At 48.6% G+C, this 18,367-nt stretch overlaps 1 long non-coding RNA gene across 1 annotated transcript; it reads right to left on the reverse strand.

The window, feature by feature from the left end:
* Positions 1-305: 305 nt before the first annotated feature.
* Positions 306-15,623, reverse strand: LOC135310580 (uncharacterized). The gene is made up of 4 exons (XR_010370669.1): positions 15,357-15,623; positions 1,336-1,488; positions 708-964; positions 306-387 (listed from the first exon to the last, which is right to left on the reverse strand). It is a non-coding gene; the product is annotated as an uncharacterized LOC135310580 (long non-coding RNA).
* Positions 15,624-18,367: the final 2,744 nt, after the last annotated feature.

Below are 18,367 nucleotides of genomic sequence, written 5' to 3' on the forward strand. Positions count from 1 at the left end.
CCCTCGCCTTCCTGCCGGCAAGCTGATGATCCCAGCACAAGCCCGCCTTGCTGCCCGCGCAGACCCTCCCGCCCCTCTCACTCTCTCGGGGCACATTGAGAGCGGACTGGCCGCTTCGTCTGCGCTCTCCGAGCCAAGCACGAGCCGGCGGCGGGCGGACCGGGCAGCTCTGCTGGGAAAGAGCTGGTCTTGCCTACGTGTGGCAGGAGAGGAGCCTCGGCAAGAGGGCGGTGCCCCGGTAGCAGGAACCGAGCAGCTGCTCCCTCGACCTGCCAGGGGCTGCAGAAGCCATGCCGCTCACCTTGGCAGCGTGATGACCCCGTCTCGGCTGAGCCGCGTAAAATCGTTTTTGCCCGGGAAGGCCACGATACCCCTCATCTTGGAGTCCTGCAAGGGGACAGGACAGGGACAGCTCAGCAGGCGCCCAGGACGCGTGCCGGTTGCTCACCAAGGTGGCAAACGGGCTCGCTGCTCAAAGACACAAAGGCTGCCTCTCCGAAAGCCGTGCGCCGCCTTCTCCCTCGATGCCATTAACCCCTCCCTCAAAGGGGCCGAGGCGCTACCGAGGCTTGGCCTAGCTCCTCGAGAGCGCGCCTAGGCCAGGCGGCGAGGCAGGTGACGGCAGCCAAGAGAAAGCAGCTGGGGAGAGCTGTGACAGCATTGCCAAAGAGACACGAGGAGGAGCCCTGGCAAAACGACGAGCTCACCTCCAGAAGAGCTGCCAGCATGTTCCCGGTGGCGTCCAGCTCCAGCAGGCAGTCATCGAAGAAGGTCATGCTGACGGCTTTTCTTCGCACAGCGAGGATGCCAATGCCCTTGAAGGAGAATTCCACCTCCTTGTTGTCTCGCAGGGCCCCAGCGAAGAAAAGCAGGGTCTCGTGGATGCACTGCTCGACGATTTCTCGGCGGAAGTGGATGTCCGCGGCGATCTGCTCAAAGTCCAGCGGGACGGATAGCGTCTCGTCTAGGAAGCAAGCGCAAAGCAACCAAGTCACGCCCACCGCAGTTCAGCCGGCTCCCAGACCAGGTGCCATCAGCGCCCGGCCCTCGGGCAACGCTCTGCCGGACAGCGCTCCCCTTGGCCAGATGTCCAGAACAGAACTGATGGACAGGAGAAGGCAAAGACAAGCTTTGGCTCCTCCTGCGAGCAACCAGCTGGAGTATAGGGCAAACTGGGGCTGGCTCCCCAGGGAGGGGCAGGGTGCTGGGCCATTGAACACGTGCACATGGCTCAGTGCTGTACAGGTTGGACGAGCCTTGGGTTGGCCTTGTCACAAAAGTGTTGGCGCCAAGCCAAACTCAAGTGCTGTGCAGGGGAAGCGTCCCTCCTCTTACCTGGAATTTTGGTCTTGGCACACCTGAGCTTGTAAAATTCTTCAGAAACCTGCACGGCCGGAACACGGGTCTCTCAACAGGCAAAACCTTGTCCTCTCCCAACATGGCCTGTGCTGGGACAACTGCAAGTGTCCCAGCTCCTATGTGCACCGCCTGAAAACACAAGCAAGAACAGGGAGCGTTGGCGGTGCTGCGCACACAGGGTTGGGAAGGTTGCTGCACGGCTCACGTCATCCCAGACCCTGCAGATTTCTGGAAAGCAAAGGAAAGGCACCCCATGATCCAAGTCAGCAACACCCAACCAAGCAGCACGGGCAGGGCAACCCCACTGGGCACCTGCGGCTGCTGCCCTGACACCTTTGCCTGCGTGTCTCAACTCCGCCACCCTCAGCTGACCCTGGGGAAGACGTGTAATCGCTGTCTAAATTACTCTTCAAGTCATCATTCCAGTCTGTCACGTCACTGTGTAATTACCATTCAACTATTACTTAATCACTGTTTGCTTTCTTCTTAATTCAATCTCCCATTAGTTATCATTTAATCATTGTTTAATCCTTAATGGTACACTTTTAGTTAACCCTGCAATGGTGACACCTCTGAATAATTCATCTGTGACAAAAAGCATCCTAGTCAGCGGGACAGCACATTCAAACACCAACTACTCAGGGAGGCACAGCTTTAACCCTTCCCCAAAGCATCTGGGTGATTGTGCATGCGAGAAGCGGGATAACTGGAAGAAGATCAAAGAGCAGTTAAACCTCAGAAGCGGGAAACTGAAAGAGAAGGTAATAACAACATACAAGGCATTGAAAAAGTATTTAGAAGCAACGTGTCAGTATAAGAAACATAGAGAACAGGAAATTAGGGTGTGGCAAGATGAGGTGGAAGAAAGAAAGAGACAAGAAATAATGTTACCTCTGTGAACAGAACAACTGCAGAAACAACTCGGGGAAGATAAAGAAAAATGCGTGAAGCTAGAGGATCAATTGGAACTCATACTTCTGGCCCCCAGCCCCCAGATCCTGTGAAAATTAGTGAGCTAAGCAGCTCCCCAGTAGATTGGGACAGAGATATCTGCGAGGACCCCGACCAAGAACCTAGCAATGAGTGTGAGTTATATTAATCAGCATTAAAGGTAGCCCCTATTAGTGAAACTGAGGCATCTGCTGGACCTCTAGGGGGTATCCCGAGAAATGCCATACAGACCATGCTATCGGACCCCCTTCAACTGGCCAACCTGCATGAAAAATGTGGGCAGACACCTGGTGAAAACGAGACTGAGTATCCATGGTATGTCTCCTTAACTGGAGGACACCGTGTTGTGTTAGGTCAAGGCAAAGCAGGTGGCTTTTGGGGACCAGCCCCTAACACCAAATCATACTCTCCTATGCACCAAGTAGCGAGTTACTGGGCAGGTGGCACAGACCCTCGGGACAGAGGGGAGCCCAAGGCTCTAACAGTAAGATCATCGAGAGAACTTTCTATGGCTGTTAAAAAAGCAGCCTGCCTTCAGGCTAGGAACGACAGGGGTACCCACAGTAATTACTCTGTCCCTGCCCCTGTAGACCCCCGAGGCGTGAAATCACTGGGAAGGGGAGCCCCTGCTGCTTTAAAACCCGTACCTCATTGCAAAGAGGGACAAATGAAGAGAAAACATAGAACATAATGCTCAGCAGGGTCAGGACTATCAACCCCGCCTCCATCCCATCTGACCTGGGCAGGCTTGATGTGTGGCATTGTAAATCTTAGTTGAGAAATGGGATGGGACAGATCGACACCAGCAGGGCGATCCCGAGCTTACACAGCCAGCCAGTCAAACACCCCCTAGGGCCCCCAACCTTTTCCCATCTCATAAACCCCCCTCATAAATCCATTTCAGGGAAGAAAAATTATTTAGGCTTTGATGCAAGCTGTGCCCATGCTGCCCGGCTCAAAAATAACCAGTGTTCCTCAGTATCCTACCTCTACTGCTGCCCAGACGGGTATGGCGGAGGTCGTAACTGACCTAAGAAAAAAAGCCCCGTTGTGTCCCAAACATACTCCCCATACAAGTCCCCAGTGTGGCCAGTTAAACAGACAGACAGGAGATGGCACTCTCTTAGCCATCTTAGCTCTCTTAGGACTTCCTCAGAGTTGTAAGCATTCGCCCGCATTAGTGCTGGGTGGACGCACCCTAGCTGGGAACTAAAAGGGGTAACGAGCCCGCAGTCACCCCGCCAAGACTTGCGTTGTTGTCTCTTTCCAGCACCGATACCAGGAGTGACAGCAAAGTGCAAAGTGCCTCCCTTGGAGACTGGGCTGACCGTCAGGGGAACATTCATCCTTCTCGCAGGAGCAATGATCACCAGCGTGAACCAGTTCCAGTTCACACGTCGACAAGCCTGGCACGTGGGGTGGAGGCCCTCACTTTTTATTTGTGCTAATCAATACAGTAACTGTAGGACGTTCTGCACCATACACGTTTAACATTGTTGGAAGTACAGGAACATTGGGAGAACCAACACAAAACCTGACAATGACAAACTCTGTCAACCACACAGCTGTAAAAGCAAATAAGGGTCACCTTATTTCTGCCACACCAGGTGACAGAATCTCTGCTGAATGTAATGTGACAAATTAGTCAACGGGAAACACCTTTGTGGTCATCAGGGAGATAAATCAAACTCCATCAAACAGCAGATTAGACTGCCCCTCACGCCCCAGCCGTATAATTAGCTTCCTCTTTAATGACACAACTATAGAAGCAGTGTGTCTGTGGACAGGTAAAGGGAAAGATAGCAAAAATGAACTGTCCTTAAAGGTCACGCTACCACCTACTCCCAAACCTCATCCTATACCAACAACTACCCCTACTACCTCCCAGCCTACTCCCTCTTCTATTACTCCCACAACCAGCCAAGCCACACATTCACACATTTCTGCAACTTGACCCTATGCTACTCAACCTACAGGACAACAGCAAGTCATATTTAAGCCATCATGGTCCCTGAAAAGGGTAGAACTGTCCACGTCTACTGATCTATATAAGAACTCTCTGTGAAAATGTAATTGTTAATAGAAATTTTACACAGAATGTATCCCATCAATCAAATGCACGTCTTTGTAACTTCGCCAACATCACTGGATGTGACTTTAATTATACAGTCCCCGTGACCTCACACGTGCTGCTAAAGGCAAAATGACACACCATATGGAGACCTTTTACCTTCCCCCTTCAGAAGGAACTCGACGCGGCTTCACAGACTGGCGGAACATCAGGACTTACAAGCTTTATTTATTACAAAAGCCACAAAAACAAAGCAGAAACACACTGATGACTGTGCATGTCAGTGAGGAAGAAATACACTACACACTGGTAAAAGCGAAAAAGGACGGGCCACAGCGCTGCTGTGAAACCCCGTTAGGATGGTCTCCACAGCAACAGGGGTATTGAATGCCACTTTATCTCCCCTGATAATGTTGTAACGGGCCTCAGGCAAGAACACGGTCTTCCACAAGGGTGATCGGGGACATCCTGGAGCGGTGCAGACAACCTAGCAGCAGGTGCCAGTGGAAACCGAGGCAAAAGCAACTAAGGACACCTCCATCTAGATAAGGGTCAGAACACCAGCTGAAACCAACACACTGTGACAAGATCACTCCGTGGGCCAACTCACAACCACATGTGGAAGAAGGACTCACAGTTCATGGAAAGCACACAAAAAACACCCCTTCAGGAAACCACTAGGGACCACCGGAGACCACCTGATACCTCTTCAGGGGCTCCTCAGGGACTTAAAACACATGGGTGATTTAGATGCAAGTATTATAATTCGTTCCAAGAAATAGAATGAATAACTATTCCAGGGAATCTAATGCATATGTATAGAACTGAGAAATATAAGCTCTATCTCTGACTTTTGCTATGCACGCTAGGAGGAATTATTCCCCACGCATCCGTCACTGTAATAAAGAAAGCCTGCTCCTTAATACTGCATTGGTGTTGAGGAGTTTTATTTCCAATTTTCATTATAATAATGTTTGCCCTTGTCATCATTTGCATTATTATTATTGTCTGTTGATAAATTCAGGTTTGGGTTTTAGCCTGATCACTACACCTCATTGTAAAACGCACAGGAGATCTTGCTACTATGTGAAACTATCTGATTGTGCAGGACTGTCTTATAATTAACCCTTTTCATTTCTGTATTTATCACTTAATGCTGCATCAGATAACGTGATGTCAGTACCACCTCACATCTGTAGCACAGAGGCAAGGGGCGACCATAATACCGCTCTGAAGTAAGTTAATTGACTGTAGTCATGGGTGGAGTGGGGTGGTGGGAGCGTGGGACAATTGGAAGGGAAAAAGTCGGTAAGCTCATGGGTTGAGATAAAGACAGTTTGAAAGAAAAAGCAAGAGCTGTGCGCACAAGCAAAGAAAAATAAGGCATTCCTTCACTAATTCCCACCGGCAGGCAGGTGCCCAGCCATCGCCAGGGAAGCAGGGCTCCATCACGCACGGCGGTTACTCGGCAAGGCAGTTGCCTGAACGTGCCCCCTTCCCACTTCTCTCTCCCAGGTAGCGACGCTGAGCGTGCCATCACATGGTATGGAACGGAACGTCCCTTTGGTCATTTGGGGTCGGCTGCCCCAGCTGCACCCCCACGGTCTTGCGCACACCCCAGCCTACTCACTGGCTGGGCAGCGCGGGGCACAGAGAAGGCCGCGACGCTGCGCAAGCGCTGCTCAGCAACAGCTAGAGCACGGGTGAGCTGTTGACGCCGTTGGCATCACAAATCCGAAACACGGCACCACAGGAACTGCTCCGATGAAAGTTAACTCCCTCCCAGCCAAAACCAGGACACCCGTGGAGGCTGTCAAGAAGGCACGAGAAAATTCGTAAACCTGACTATTTCTTTAAACAACCTTTTTGTTGCAAAGGCTCAAGAGAAGTTAGAGGCACCCAAACGCTGTGAAACAGAAAGGGCAGGGATAGTCAGGAATCCATAGAAAAGTAGGCCTGTCCTGCCGTGAGAGAAATAAAATCTGGAATTGTTAAGGGCTGGAAAAACAACTTGGAGAAGAACAGGAAAGGGATCAAGGTGACGTTAGCTTTAAAGGTAGCTGCTGACCGACGCTTAAAAGAGGACTTCTGCAGCTTTTAAAAAGCTCTCCCGTTTTCTCCCAAGCTTCCTCCCACTCCGAAAGACCACCTGCACTTCCAGGAAAAACCAAAAGTGTGAAAAAGCGTCACTCCCCTTTTCTTTCTTCCCTCTTACTTTCTGAGCATTGAAGAGGTATAAAAGTACCCACAAAGTAAATAATCAGAACGGCCCAAACGCACAGTACAAATTGGCATAACCTCCCACCCGGAATTCAGGCAATTTGAAGACTTGCAACCTTTTAAAGCAAAGGGAGAGAAAAGATGAGCTTGAAGGACTTACTGACGTAGAGGGTCTTTTGGGCTTCGCACCCACGGCCGGTGAGATCTCCCTGGCAGTGCTGGCACTGCCTGTGCTCAGCACCTTGTCCCAGCCTGTCACGCGTGCCACGTCAGCCAGTGACCCCCACCCTGCTGTGAAACAGCTGTTTGCAATTGCCAAAGGGATTTTTCAACTGTTGAGCAGCGTGCTGTGCCAACGGACTGATGCTGGGTGTGGAATTAAATCCTGAGGCACTGTTTTTGGGCTCAGAAATACCACGGCAACTGCTGGCTTGACCTGCTCTTTTTGCCACAAAAAGACCCCCTCTGCTGACACTGTGAACTGTCACAAAGCAGTCCATTAGTTCTTCAGGTCCTGATCAATGTTTCTTCTCACAGAGACATCTGTCTTAATAGCCATAACTGACCTAATCGGAAGTGCGCTTTACCATTGGTGAAAATACAATGTGTTTTGTTAATCCAGAGCAAAGCTGATCAAAACTGAGGAGCAAGCAAGTATGAAACGTCCTGCATTAAACACACCGAACCGGAGGGTGAGAGCCTCAGTGTTACAGACTGCCACGGTCCCCTTTCGTACTGCCAGGGAGGCATAGCCCCGTCGCTGCATGAACAAAGAACCAGAGCCCACATAAACAAAATACTCAAGGAATTGCCCTAGGCTGCATTTGGACTAGTGGAATCGGGATCTTCCAGCTCCTTTGTCGTACTCAAAACACCCAGGACCATCACCACAACGTAAAACAAGGCAGTAGCTTAATACAAGACGCGCACTGGACAGGCAAATTCACATGGCACAAGTCACTGCAATTCCGACATTTTCCAACTTTTCACTGTTTGACCTGGTAGCAAAAGAGAGCCTTCTCAGTACAGATCGTTGGATGCTCGTTCCATTTATGACAGGAGGATTGTTTGCTTTCCAAGAAAAACTATAAAAATTGGACAGTGACAAGGCCCAACAACTTTCACTTACCTGTGTTTAATGCTGATTATGCAGGCAGCATGAAAAATTCACCCAATAACAAAAGGATGCGCCTCAGTAACCCACAGCAGGATGCTGGTGGCATGCCATGGCCTCCCAGATGAAGAAGAAAAACAGGGTGCTGAGTTCATACCCCAGATGTAAAAGAATCTTTCTCTGTACCTGAGGAGGAGTACATCCCCATATCACTCTCAGTCCCACTATTAAAAGGTACAGGTCTCTGGCACGTCCCAGTAGGTGTACGGTACAATCACTACTACAGCTCCCGCCCTAAGCTTATTTCTGTGTCAGTCTTGCTTACATAGGAGGCCCGTTAAAAACTTCCCACCCCAGCCAGACTCGAGTGGCGTGCCACAGCACAAACAGAAAGCTCCATCTGGCCCAAAAGCCCTCTTTCTGTCTTAACAATGGAGGTGGTTCTCAAAGGAGACAAACGCATAAGAAACTGATGGCCTGCGCAGCCACCAGCTGCCATGACTAGCACATACACACTAAAAAGATGCTGAGTCCCTGCTCACAGCGGTCATTTGGCAACCTACAGATGATCTTGCTTTCCTGTCATCTCAGTTTTTACAGCACGCACTACATTCTTCTTCCTCCCATCCTGGACACCAACTTGCGCACCCGCACATGCAATTCCCCTCCTGCCCTTACCTGCACAAGAGATGTGTGCATTGCCTGATCTTCCGCTAGTTCACATTTCTGTTTGCATCAACATCAGTGAGACCACGCAAACCCATTTTTAGCTTACCCACTAAAATACCGAACCTGACTGGAGAAAATATTTTTAAGTGAGCAGGTGACACACAGACCACCAGCCCAGCTTCACCCTGGTCAGTTAATTACACACACGCACGGCCTGTAAGACAAAAGGACATCTCCAAGTTTGAAAGTTAATGGGTCGTAAGTCGGGATATGTCCCCTCGTCACCGAAAAAAGCGGTAAAATCAGAAACAACTCTTGAACACCAATTTAGTATTAAAGAGCACGTATTCTTTACTCACGGTGCCGGATGCACGGGGGATCGCTCCTCCTAACGTGCATACCTTATACACCTTTCCCGTACAATTTATAGATCAAAAATTTACCTATTCGTACATATTCATTATTGTCCTTTCTACTGATTGGTACAAACTTGCTCATTCCGTATGTAAATTACTGCGCAGGCTCAGTTGTCCTCTTCCATTGTTCTCTTCTGAGTAGGTGGTGTTACTTGGGTCGGTGGTCCGTGAGTCGGTGGTCGCAATCTCCCCCTGTCAGAATTACCTTTTACCTACTTGGCTCTTAATCTTGGCAGTCCTGGCCAGTTTTCTCAGTCCACTACACGAAACCACATTTTGTCATCCTTTTCTGACAGAAGCACATTGTCTATTGTTTCGTTTGCATTAATGATTGCCTAGGGACTAAAATACAGATCAAAGAATACACTGATTGGTATACTCCATGTCCCCAGACTTAACGTCCAGTTGGATAGGGCTGTACAAGGAGTATAGCAACATCCACGGCTGGTTAATTCTATTGCTCTGGTTACACCCTACCCTACCTCTGCTACCCATTTCTGCCTCCACAGTTGTCACTGATGTTCACAAAATTAGGCAGGCCTTCTTTAGTCCCTTATTCTAAGATAATGACTTCAGGTGAATCTGCGGCGTGACCCCGAAGATGCAGAAGGTTTCCTAGGAGTCCATGATCCCACATAATTTCTCCACCATTTCCTCCATTTCTGTTCTTCAGAAAAGCCAACTATTTGCCAACACAACCTGTAAAATGGAAGAACATCTCCCAGTTCAAAAAGGTAGGCAGTCTTAAGTTGCGATATGCCCGTCGCCCTACTGGTCACCTGAAGAAAAAGGAATTTTTGGAAGTTTCCGCTAAGCCATAATAATGAACCGTGTGAATTTGGCAAAACAGACGTTGACGGCCAGAGACAGAAACCGAGAGACAGGGAAGCACTTGTTTTACAATCGTATCTTTGGCGAGAGCAGAGAGACTGATCAAAGCAAACATCCCGCCTCAGAAGGGGGTGGCAAAGCGTGTAGTCAAGGAGAACAACTACTTGGGATCTCGATAAGAACTAAAACTAAGTGTCCTTTAGGTGAACAATCCCCATTAGGCAACCAGGGTGATGGAATTAACCAACCAGGGACGCTGCTATACTCCTTGTACAGCCCTATCCAACTGGACATTAAGTCTGGGGACATGGAGTATACAAATCAGTCTATTCTTTGATCTGTATTTTAGTCTCTGGGTAATCATTAATGCGAACGAAACAATAGACAATGTGTTTCTGTCAGAACCCCTCTTTTAAGGCTCAAAGCCTAACTTTTAGGACCCAAACCCTCACTTTCTGGGTCCAAACCTCTGTTTTAAGGATCAAAGCCTCATTTTTAGGTAGCAATGATTCAGGGAATAAATAGTTAAACGTTACTAATGCAATCTAGTGTAGCTCAACAAATGTTGGGGCCCACAGCCAAAACTTAGCCAGGATAATGAGGTAGCCTTAACAGGAATGGCCTGCACGATGACTAAAACTTGTTGCTTTGGGGGAGTCAGAAAGGCTTCAAGGTAAGAAGTGCCTAAACAAAGCTACGATGACATCTGGCCTTAAGAAAAGCTGATGTACAGAGCCATAAAGATACGGAACTGCAGAGCAAACGCTAAACCAGAACAGACCATCCCTCAAGGACAGTACATACGTCATCTCAGAACTGAGTTTGCGCAAAAGCAAGGGTTAACTAGCAGACACAGTGAGGAAGGGTATGTCCTTCATCCAGAGCCCCGTGATGACCACCCGGAGACACCAATAGGCATGCGCAAATGACATCTGCATATGATGATGAATATGTATATCTTTTATCGGAAAACTAATGAATATGTATATAGAACATGTACTTAACCTGCACAATTAGATCTGACGGTGTGCACGTTAGGGGGAGAGATCACCCGTGCATCTGGCGCCGTGATTAAAGAATGCCTGCCTTTTAACACTACGTTGGTGTTACTGATAGAACTAAACCCCTGACAGTCCTTGACTTAATCCTTATTGTAAACATCCTTGTTCTCTTGTGGTTTCCTCCCTTGCAAAGGTAGTTTCAGGGATTTGAAGAATGCAAATTGGTGCCAGATGGGATTAAAAAGATGGTGCATAAGCTTGTAAATTCATTGATAACAGAGACTCAGGACATCAGTGTCGAGACAAGCACTCGAGGAACTAGTTTAAATCAGCCCCTTGTGACAGTCCAGGGCTAAAGGACCGAGGAGCTCATTCAATGACTATATATGCGCAAAGGAAACCCAAGGTTCAACCAGCGGATAGGTGAGGAAGACCATCAGAGACCACTGGAGGACTCCCAAAGACCACTAAAAGGACAACTATGCATGCAGCTTGAGCTTTTACGTATGTTAATGAATCCTCGTGAATCTTATTAATATGTATGACTTTATAGTATATAATCTTTGGAAGTTTACTGAATCACTGGAGCACTCCTGGTGGATCAATCCCCAGTGCTGCCCAGCGCTGTAATAAAGGATGCCTGCTTAATAGTGACTCTGTTGCTATTGAGTTTTATTTCGGGAACTTTCTGGATACTCCGCTTCCTCTTATGGGGAAGTTCGGACTTTGAAGGATAGTATCTGCGAATTTTTGTATCATTACGAGGTTTATTCCCGATTTCGGTGACAATTACAATACTAAAAGTCACGCCCATAGGCTTAGGAAACTCCCCCTCCAATAAGCCCCTTACTCTCTCGAGCATGGGTGCTAAATTTAAAGTGAGCTGTATCTTTACATCGAAGCGAGAAAGAAACTAAACAATTATTAGCTGAGGAGTGTGAATATTAGCTGTGACTGACACATTTAACTGTATACCTGTTTTGTAGTTTCTCGGTGCGGGGTGCTGGCTTTGTGGGTTACCACCTCTAGCACCCATCTTTGCACAAAGATGAAATAAAATACCTCCGCTCCGTGTGTAGTTTGGCGTTTTGCACACGGGGCGAACAAACCTGCTCTTCTGGATAACACTACCTCTGCGACCCGTTTCTGCCCTTCACAGTTGTCATTGATAGTCACAAAACTCATCAGGCTTTCTTTAGCACCTCAAAGACGACCGTGACTTCAGACAAAAGGCGAAGCTGTGGCATGGCCCCCAAGACATACAACTGTTCCAATTGCTCCGCTATTGCCTCCATTTGTGTTCTTTTAAAAAGCCAATTATGGCTCCACTTTTGTGGTTTCCAAGTCCTCACTAACTCAGCTTGAATCACCCGCTTTACTCCTCATTTACCCACCTGCAAGCGGTGCAGAATTTGTACTTCTGACTTCCTGAGAAATTCAGAACAAGATAAAACCAAAAATGCACCATGATCACGAAGGCTATACAGACAGAGGAGATGCTAATTTAACCAGGATCTCTGGGTCGCAGCTAACGGCAGTCTTCACAAACGCAACCGCAGTATCCCTGCCTGTGGCTGGAAACTAAAGCCATTTTCAAGTTTCTTTAAATACAACAGTAAACTCAGTGCTCACATAACTCCAGCTGCACCCTCTCTGCTCCTCCACCTCCAGGCTCTTTTACTTTCAAGCCTCCCATCCTCCATTCTTCTCCTTTCTGGGACTTGAAACCCTTGAGCTTCTTACACAAACACCTACTCCTGCCTCGAGAGCCTGCCAGCTGCCTGAGGAAACCCCCAAGTTTCTTGCTGAATGCACCCTCCTCTAGTTTTTAGCAAGCCGCCCAGTCCCCAAGGCTCCCTTTTCCTCCACCCAGTAAACCCGCCTGCTCCAAAGTTACACCGGGAAACAAATCTCCCCTCTGCCACAAGCCTTGTCCCCGTCAGCCCTGTCTGTCTTTTAACTGCACGCCCCAGGCTCCAGTCCTGAACCCAAGTTCTTCAACATGTTCTTCACAGACATTTACAAGACAGAAATAGAGAGCGTATCATTCAACAGCCATTTTTGCAATATCGCCCTTTCAGAATGAAGACAGTTTGAAATTAAGCTAACTGGAGCTTGACTTCTCAGACAAACCAGCTCGTAAAGAACTGTGTTACTTCACTAACACGCATCTCTGCCGTGGATCAGTACGAAGGTACATAAACTGTCAACGTAAGTGTGAGGCCCACGAGGTGCTCAGAAAAATTCATTCTCATTAAACGAGTCCACGCAAGCTGTACACATCAGAGTCATTTCCACCTACAAAGCTAACTGTGTGTGTCTTGGGGCTTGCCTTCTTAGCAGGCATAAGTTTTACTTCTTTTTGTATATGTAATTTAGCATTTTTTGAAGATGCAGCAGAAGAGGCCGGCTTCTTCAGCTGGTGCGAAATGCGTACAAAGCCAGAAGTGACTAGACCCTGGCCCTGCTTTCTACGTAAGAAAACTTCAGACCCTTGCCTGGCTGCCAAAAGGACATGGGAAACAGGCACTTCAAGTGAGGAAAATGTAAACTGCGTATCGCAGACGTCTTCTAACCGAGAGGTGTATTAACCACTAGAACAACTAGCTCGGTGGAATGACCATGGCAAATGTCCCATTCTTCATCATTCAGTAGGTAACTCAGCTGCTCAGGTCGCTGCACAGGGAGCTCAGTCAAGTAACATTTTTTAAAAGCACTGGCTCAGAAAAAAAGTATGGGCTATTCTAAAACCACATGTGGAAACATTAAAAAGGGGACTGCGCGCGATAGAAGGCTCATGAACTATTTAAGCAGAAAACACATGGAAAAGAAAATGGAATTTTCTTGTTCCCCTTAAAATGGGTGCCCAAGGTGTCAGAAGAGCACGTCACATGAAGGTGGCGGCAACCCCTGCAAAAGTCCTCCAGCACGCCACATGCTGAGGGGCAGAGGAGGTCCGACAACCTCACTTCAAGGTGCGTGAGCAGCACATGGTGACACGTTCGGCACGGCAGGGAAGAACCCTGATCGCCTTGACACTGAAGCTGCCCAAACCCCAGGCTGCTGTTTTAAAGAAAGCAGAGCACACAAGTGTGATCTTTGCGTAAACGTTAATTTCTCCAGGTTCTGCAAGATGATGATGCAACACAAATTCCTCAGCTCCTGCACTAAAATAGCATGCACCTGCAGTGCCATTTTTAACCGGCGTGTGCTGAACAGAAAGCACTACACATCAAAATAGCATTCACAGATGCATTGCTACAGGAGGTACTTAATTTTTGTGACGCCTGATGGTGCCCTTAACACTGCTCACGTCCACAAAGCGTACATAGAAGGGAACCGTTGTAAAGCAGAGTCACGGTAGCCTGACTTCACTCAGCTTTGAATGACCAACTGCAGCATCGCTGAACGCAAATAACTCTCATAGCACGTACTCTTAACATGTAAAATAAAAACTACAAGCCTCTGTATGGGGCAAAGTAATTACATTGCAGCCTTCTTTTGCTTAAAGTCACTCCTATGCCTACCTTGAACGCCCTTTGCTCTCAGCAAGAAAGAGTTCCCTCTCACCCTTTTACTCTTCATGATTTCATCCCGAGTACTCCTCTGCTGCCGCTTTGTTCGGACCTGAGCCGCGTAGTTACCTTTTCCCTCACAGCCACTGACCCTTTTTCATGCCAGGAACAGAGCTGAGTACCCTTTCGGATAGCTTAAGCAATCCTGGCCTGTTCTTTGCACGCTTTCTGACGCAAACACATACAACATTGAAACGCGATTTCATTCCTCCTCTTTTCCAGCTCTGTGACAGCTCTACATACGAAACCCTGTCCTGGGCACACACTGCACTCACTTCCTGAAAATAAAGGACACACAAGAGCTGCTTCTCGTTCGAGCTGCTGGAAGCTCTTGCTCTTGTTACTGTGCATGTCTTTAATGACTCGGCGCAAACGTCTTCCCACAGCAGTTTTACATATAACGATGACAGAAAATCCAGCTGCCTAAGAACGTTACAACAACTGTTCCGCCAGAGCTACTATTGCTGTCAGGCCCTCTCTGCAGTCAGCTGCAGGGTTTGCCATCTCTTATTTCAGCTCTCCTCCTCGCGGAAAATGAGAGCACAATTCTGACCCTGTCTTCTTCCTACTGCCTCCCTTGAATCTGAGTGGCACCAGGGTTAACTAGAAAAACAGCCAATAGCCAGGTAACGTACCAAGAAGGGACTACCTCCCGAAGCAAGCTATTCCAACGCTGTCATGTCCCAAACCACCGGGAAGAAAGGAGGGAAGAGCGCTTGTTTGGGCCAGCGTTTTCACTTCTTCTACATCACAGGTAACAGCACTGAAGGTCTCACAGGACACCTTCCACCAGCCAGGCTCTGCCAAGGGCTGACAGCAAGTCCAAGACTGTGGAGGGCTCCCCCTGGCCAGAGGCCAAACTCCCACCCAGCCCCGCCCGTCACTCCTCAGCGGGACGGGGGAGAAACAGGACGAGAAAGCCTGTGGGTCAGGACAAAGGCAGGGAGGGCGCCGGCCACTTGCTGCTGCGGGACCTGGTGAAAATCCTCGGCACTCACGGCCACCCCACAGCGATTCGGGCAGTCAGACGCAAAGCCAAGCCCCAGAGCAGCACCCTTCCCCGCCGGGGCCTCCCCAAGGCCCGGCTTCCCCCTCCAGGCCCCCCTGCACCCCGAGCGCTGCCGGGGACGGGCTACACTCGGCACCCACCGGTTTCCCGGGCTGCTGCGTCCCCTCAGGCGCTGCCCTGCCCCGACGGGGGCTCTCCGCAGGTGGTCGGGCAGGTCTGCTCCAGCCCCGGGCGCTGCTCGGCGCCGCCGGCCGCTCCTTGCTCTTCCCCCTCCTGCCCCTCGCTCTTGTTTCCTCACCCCACCGCTCGTCTCCGGCGGCTTCGCCGTTTCTTCCACCCGTCCTGGCAGTCGCACCCGTGCCTGAGGCGCTGCCCTCTGCTCGGCTGTTGGTCCTCGGGGCGGCCGGAACCGGCCGGAACCGGCCGTGGCTGGCCCCGGGCAGCCCCCCGCCTCCTCCCCCACAGCCCCCCCCCGGCCACCCCACACGGGCACCGGGGTTGCCACCGGTGACTTTGCCCCTTGTTCTAGTCAGTCCAATTGATCATCTAGATTTTCAGAGATGTTTGCGGTACGCACGCAACGGTCCTTATCACTTAAATTTGTACGTGCACAAACTCCATGACCACGCAGTAACAGCCAAATGCAATTACTTCACCCACTGTTACTGGGTTATTAGCTATTACGTTTTCAACGGTTCGGTTTAAGTCTAGAACCAAGACTCCCCGATCTAGGTTTTGCAACAAATTTTGGTAGCGGAAGGCAAGCAGCCGTGCAGTTAAACTGCTGCCATCGTGGATTCTCCCGAATGGCTGGAGAAGTGCAAGATTGTATTTCCTTTACAGACAGATACTGAATATATAACTATCATCCTGGCATAGTTAGATTAACAACATTTTCCAAGGGGGTTCCTAGTGGGGAAAACAGGCACTTAATCTCTAAGAAGTCAAGTGCTGTTTCCTAAGCATGGCTCATCAAGGCTCTCTGGGCCATTGAAGTTTAACCTCTCCAGTTGGGGCGGAGGTCCATTTATCTTGATCAGGCCTGGGTGCCCTTTTTACCTGTGTACAATTCTTGCAAAAATCGACAGATTTGATTCGAGTGGAAACAGAATGTTAGAATATTGTGTGTTTTGAAACTCGTAACCATAGAAGCCTCGCTAGGCAGCTACCGCTTTGTATTAAGAAACTAATGGAAACGGGGTGAAACAACAAAGAATTGCACAGGGAAGTTTCGTTTGAATCCTGCAACGCTAGGAACCGTATTTGTTAGTTGTCATATTTGTCAAGTCTTGCGAAACCAAGGAAACCTGCTCTAGAAACCTGTTATGCACCAGTGATGCTGCTGGGAAATCCCCTTACCCTTCCCATGTTGATTTGAACGTCAAGAATTCTTATTAGTAGGCATTAGCAGAGGTGACCAACGGTTATTTGGGGATATGAATATTGTTGAAGCGATATAATCAAAGAAACCAGTCAATGTAAAGGTTAAATTTAACAGCGAACATAGCATGCATTTTTGTTAAACAATTTATGCAATAAAGATTTCACAGAAGAAGTGTATCAAAATTGGAGAATTTCAGTGCAAAGGTGGACACATGTTTGGCTGAGCTGTCCCCCGCGTCCCCAGCACCAAAATAAAGAAGTGCCTGCTCCCCTACTCTGTGTAGCTGAGTTTTTCCTCCCTCAGATTTGTAACAAACCAACTTAATAAAGCTCAGACTCGGTCAACATTATTCAGTAAAATCGCAGCATATTTGGGCAGCACATCTAATAGTTAATAGGGTCTGGGACAATAATGATGCACACACCTGGGTGTGCGCAACAGTGATTTAAGACGACTTTGAATTAAAGCACTGTAAAGACATGCATCACAAATCACTAAAGAGTCTCCCCTCCTTCAGGTTACAACCATTGCCACTTGGCACAAATTAAATCCAGTCCGTTGTCAGCTATGTAAAACTCAAGAAGCAAATGCACTACTTAGTGGGCAGCAAGAAATGTTTTTCCCTGTTTAACATATTGTTTCCCCAAGCCCAGGAGAATGTCTCACATCAAGGTTTTGGTGGCTATGCCTTCCCATTAAAACCAGTTCTGCACACTTGCCAGTTTGGTCTATTTTCCCTTTCTCAGGCGCTCTCCACCCTTTTCTTGATTTAAGACGACTTTGAAGGAAAGCACTGTAAAGACACCCATCAGAAATCTCTAAAGCTTTCATGTGACATGACAGAATTTATCCACCTTTTGGCAATCCGTCGTAGTCCTAGGAAGTCATTACAGGCCACAGAGCCAGCCGGTGCAGTGAGCCCTCACTTCTGGCCACCAAGTAATCGTCTAAGTTTCTCTTCTCAGGCCCACCCTGAAATCATCATTAGTCAGGCACTGAGCAGCACGTGTGTTTCCTTCGCACACCTAAGCTTGTGTCGAAACCAGCAAGGGAAAAAAAAGATCTCTGCAGTTCTGTAGCAAATTCTTCAAACATTCACAGGCCATTTCTTCTAGAAAAGCCATGTCAGCAAGGACAGGTAAAAAAAAGCTGTGTTAACCAGCACAAGGTCAGGGCCTGCTAACCTTACGGTGGTCCCAGCAGCTGCAGCCTGTGTCCATGCAAGTAAGTAGAAGTGCCCTGTAGAAGCCCGTGACAGGGAGCCAGGTTACAAGAGGCACACCAGATGCCAGCATCTCTTAGGAAAGCTGGCTTAGGGCTATTAATAAGAGCAACTCCTGCGCCACAGGAAGCACATCCACTTCAAGTACCTTCTTTACTCTGGGAAACAGGCTCCTGATGAGGTGATGAGGAAGGACAAAAGCAATTACACCTTCAAGCAGACCTTGTTATCTCTGATGTGATCAAAGTGGCCTTATCATCTCCAGAGAAAAGGTGGAGCTAGCCTAGAACTACAGACACAAAAGTGAAAATACCCCTTTAGAAAACGGCCCGAAGAGAAACTTTTGACCCTCCTTCTCTTCCACCAGGCAAGGCTGACAAATATCATGTCATTCATCCGCTTTAACTCACTCACAGTGCAAATTCTGCAATCAGAATTTCTCAGGACACAAGGAGAGGCTCAGACAAGAGCAAATTATTTTTTCCTTGCCAATCCTTCATCTGTGTCTTGTCAATTAGCTTGTCATTTATGAGTGTATCTGAGCT

This window comes from Phalacrocorax carbo, chromosome Z (genome assembly GCF_963921805.1).
Source record: "Phalacrocorax carbo chromosome Z, bPhaCar2.1, whole genome shotgun sequence".
In the NCBI taxonomy this organism is placed as follows: domain Eukaryota; kingdom Metazoa; phylum Chordata; class Aves; order Suliformes; family Phalacrocoracidae; genus Phalacrocorax; species Phalacrocorax carbo.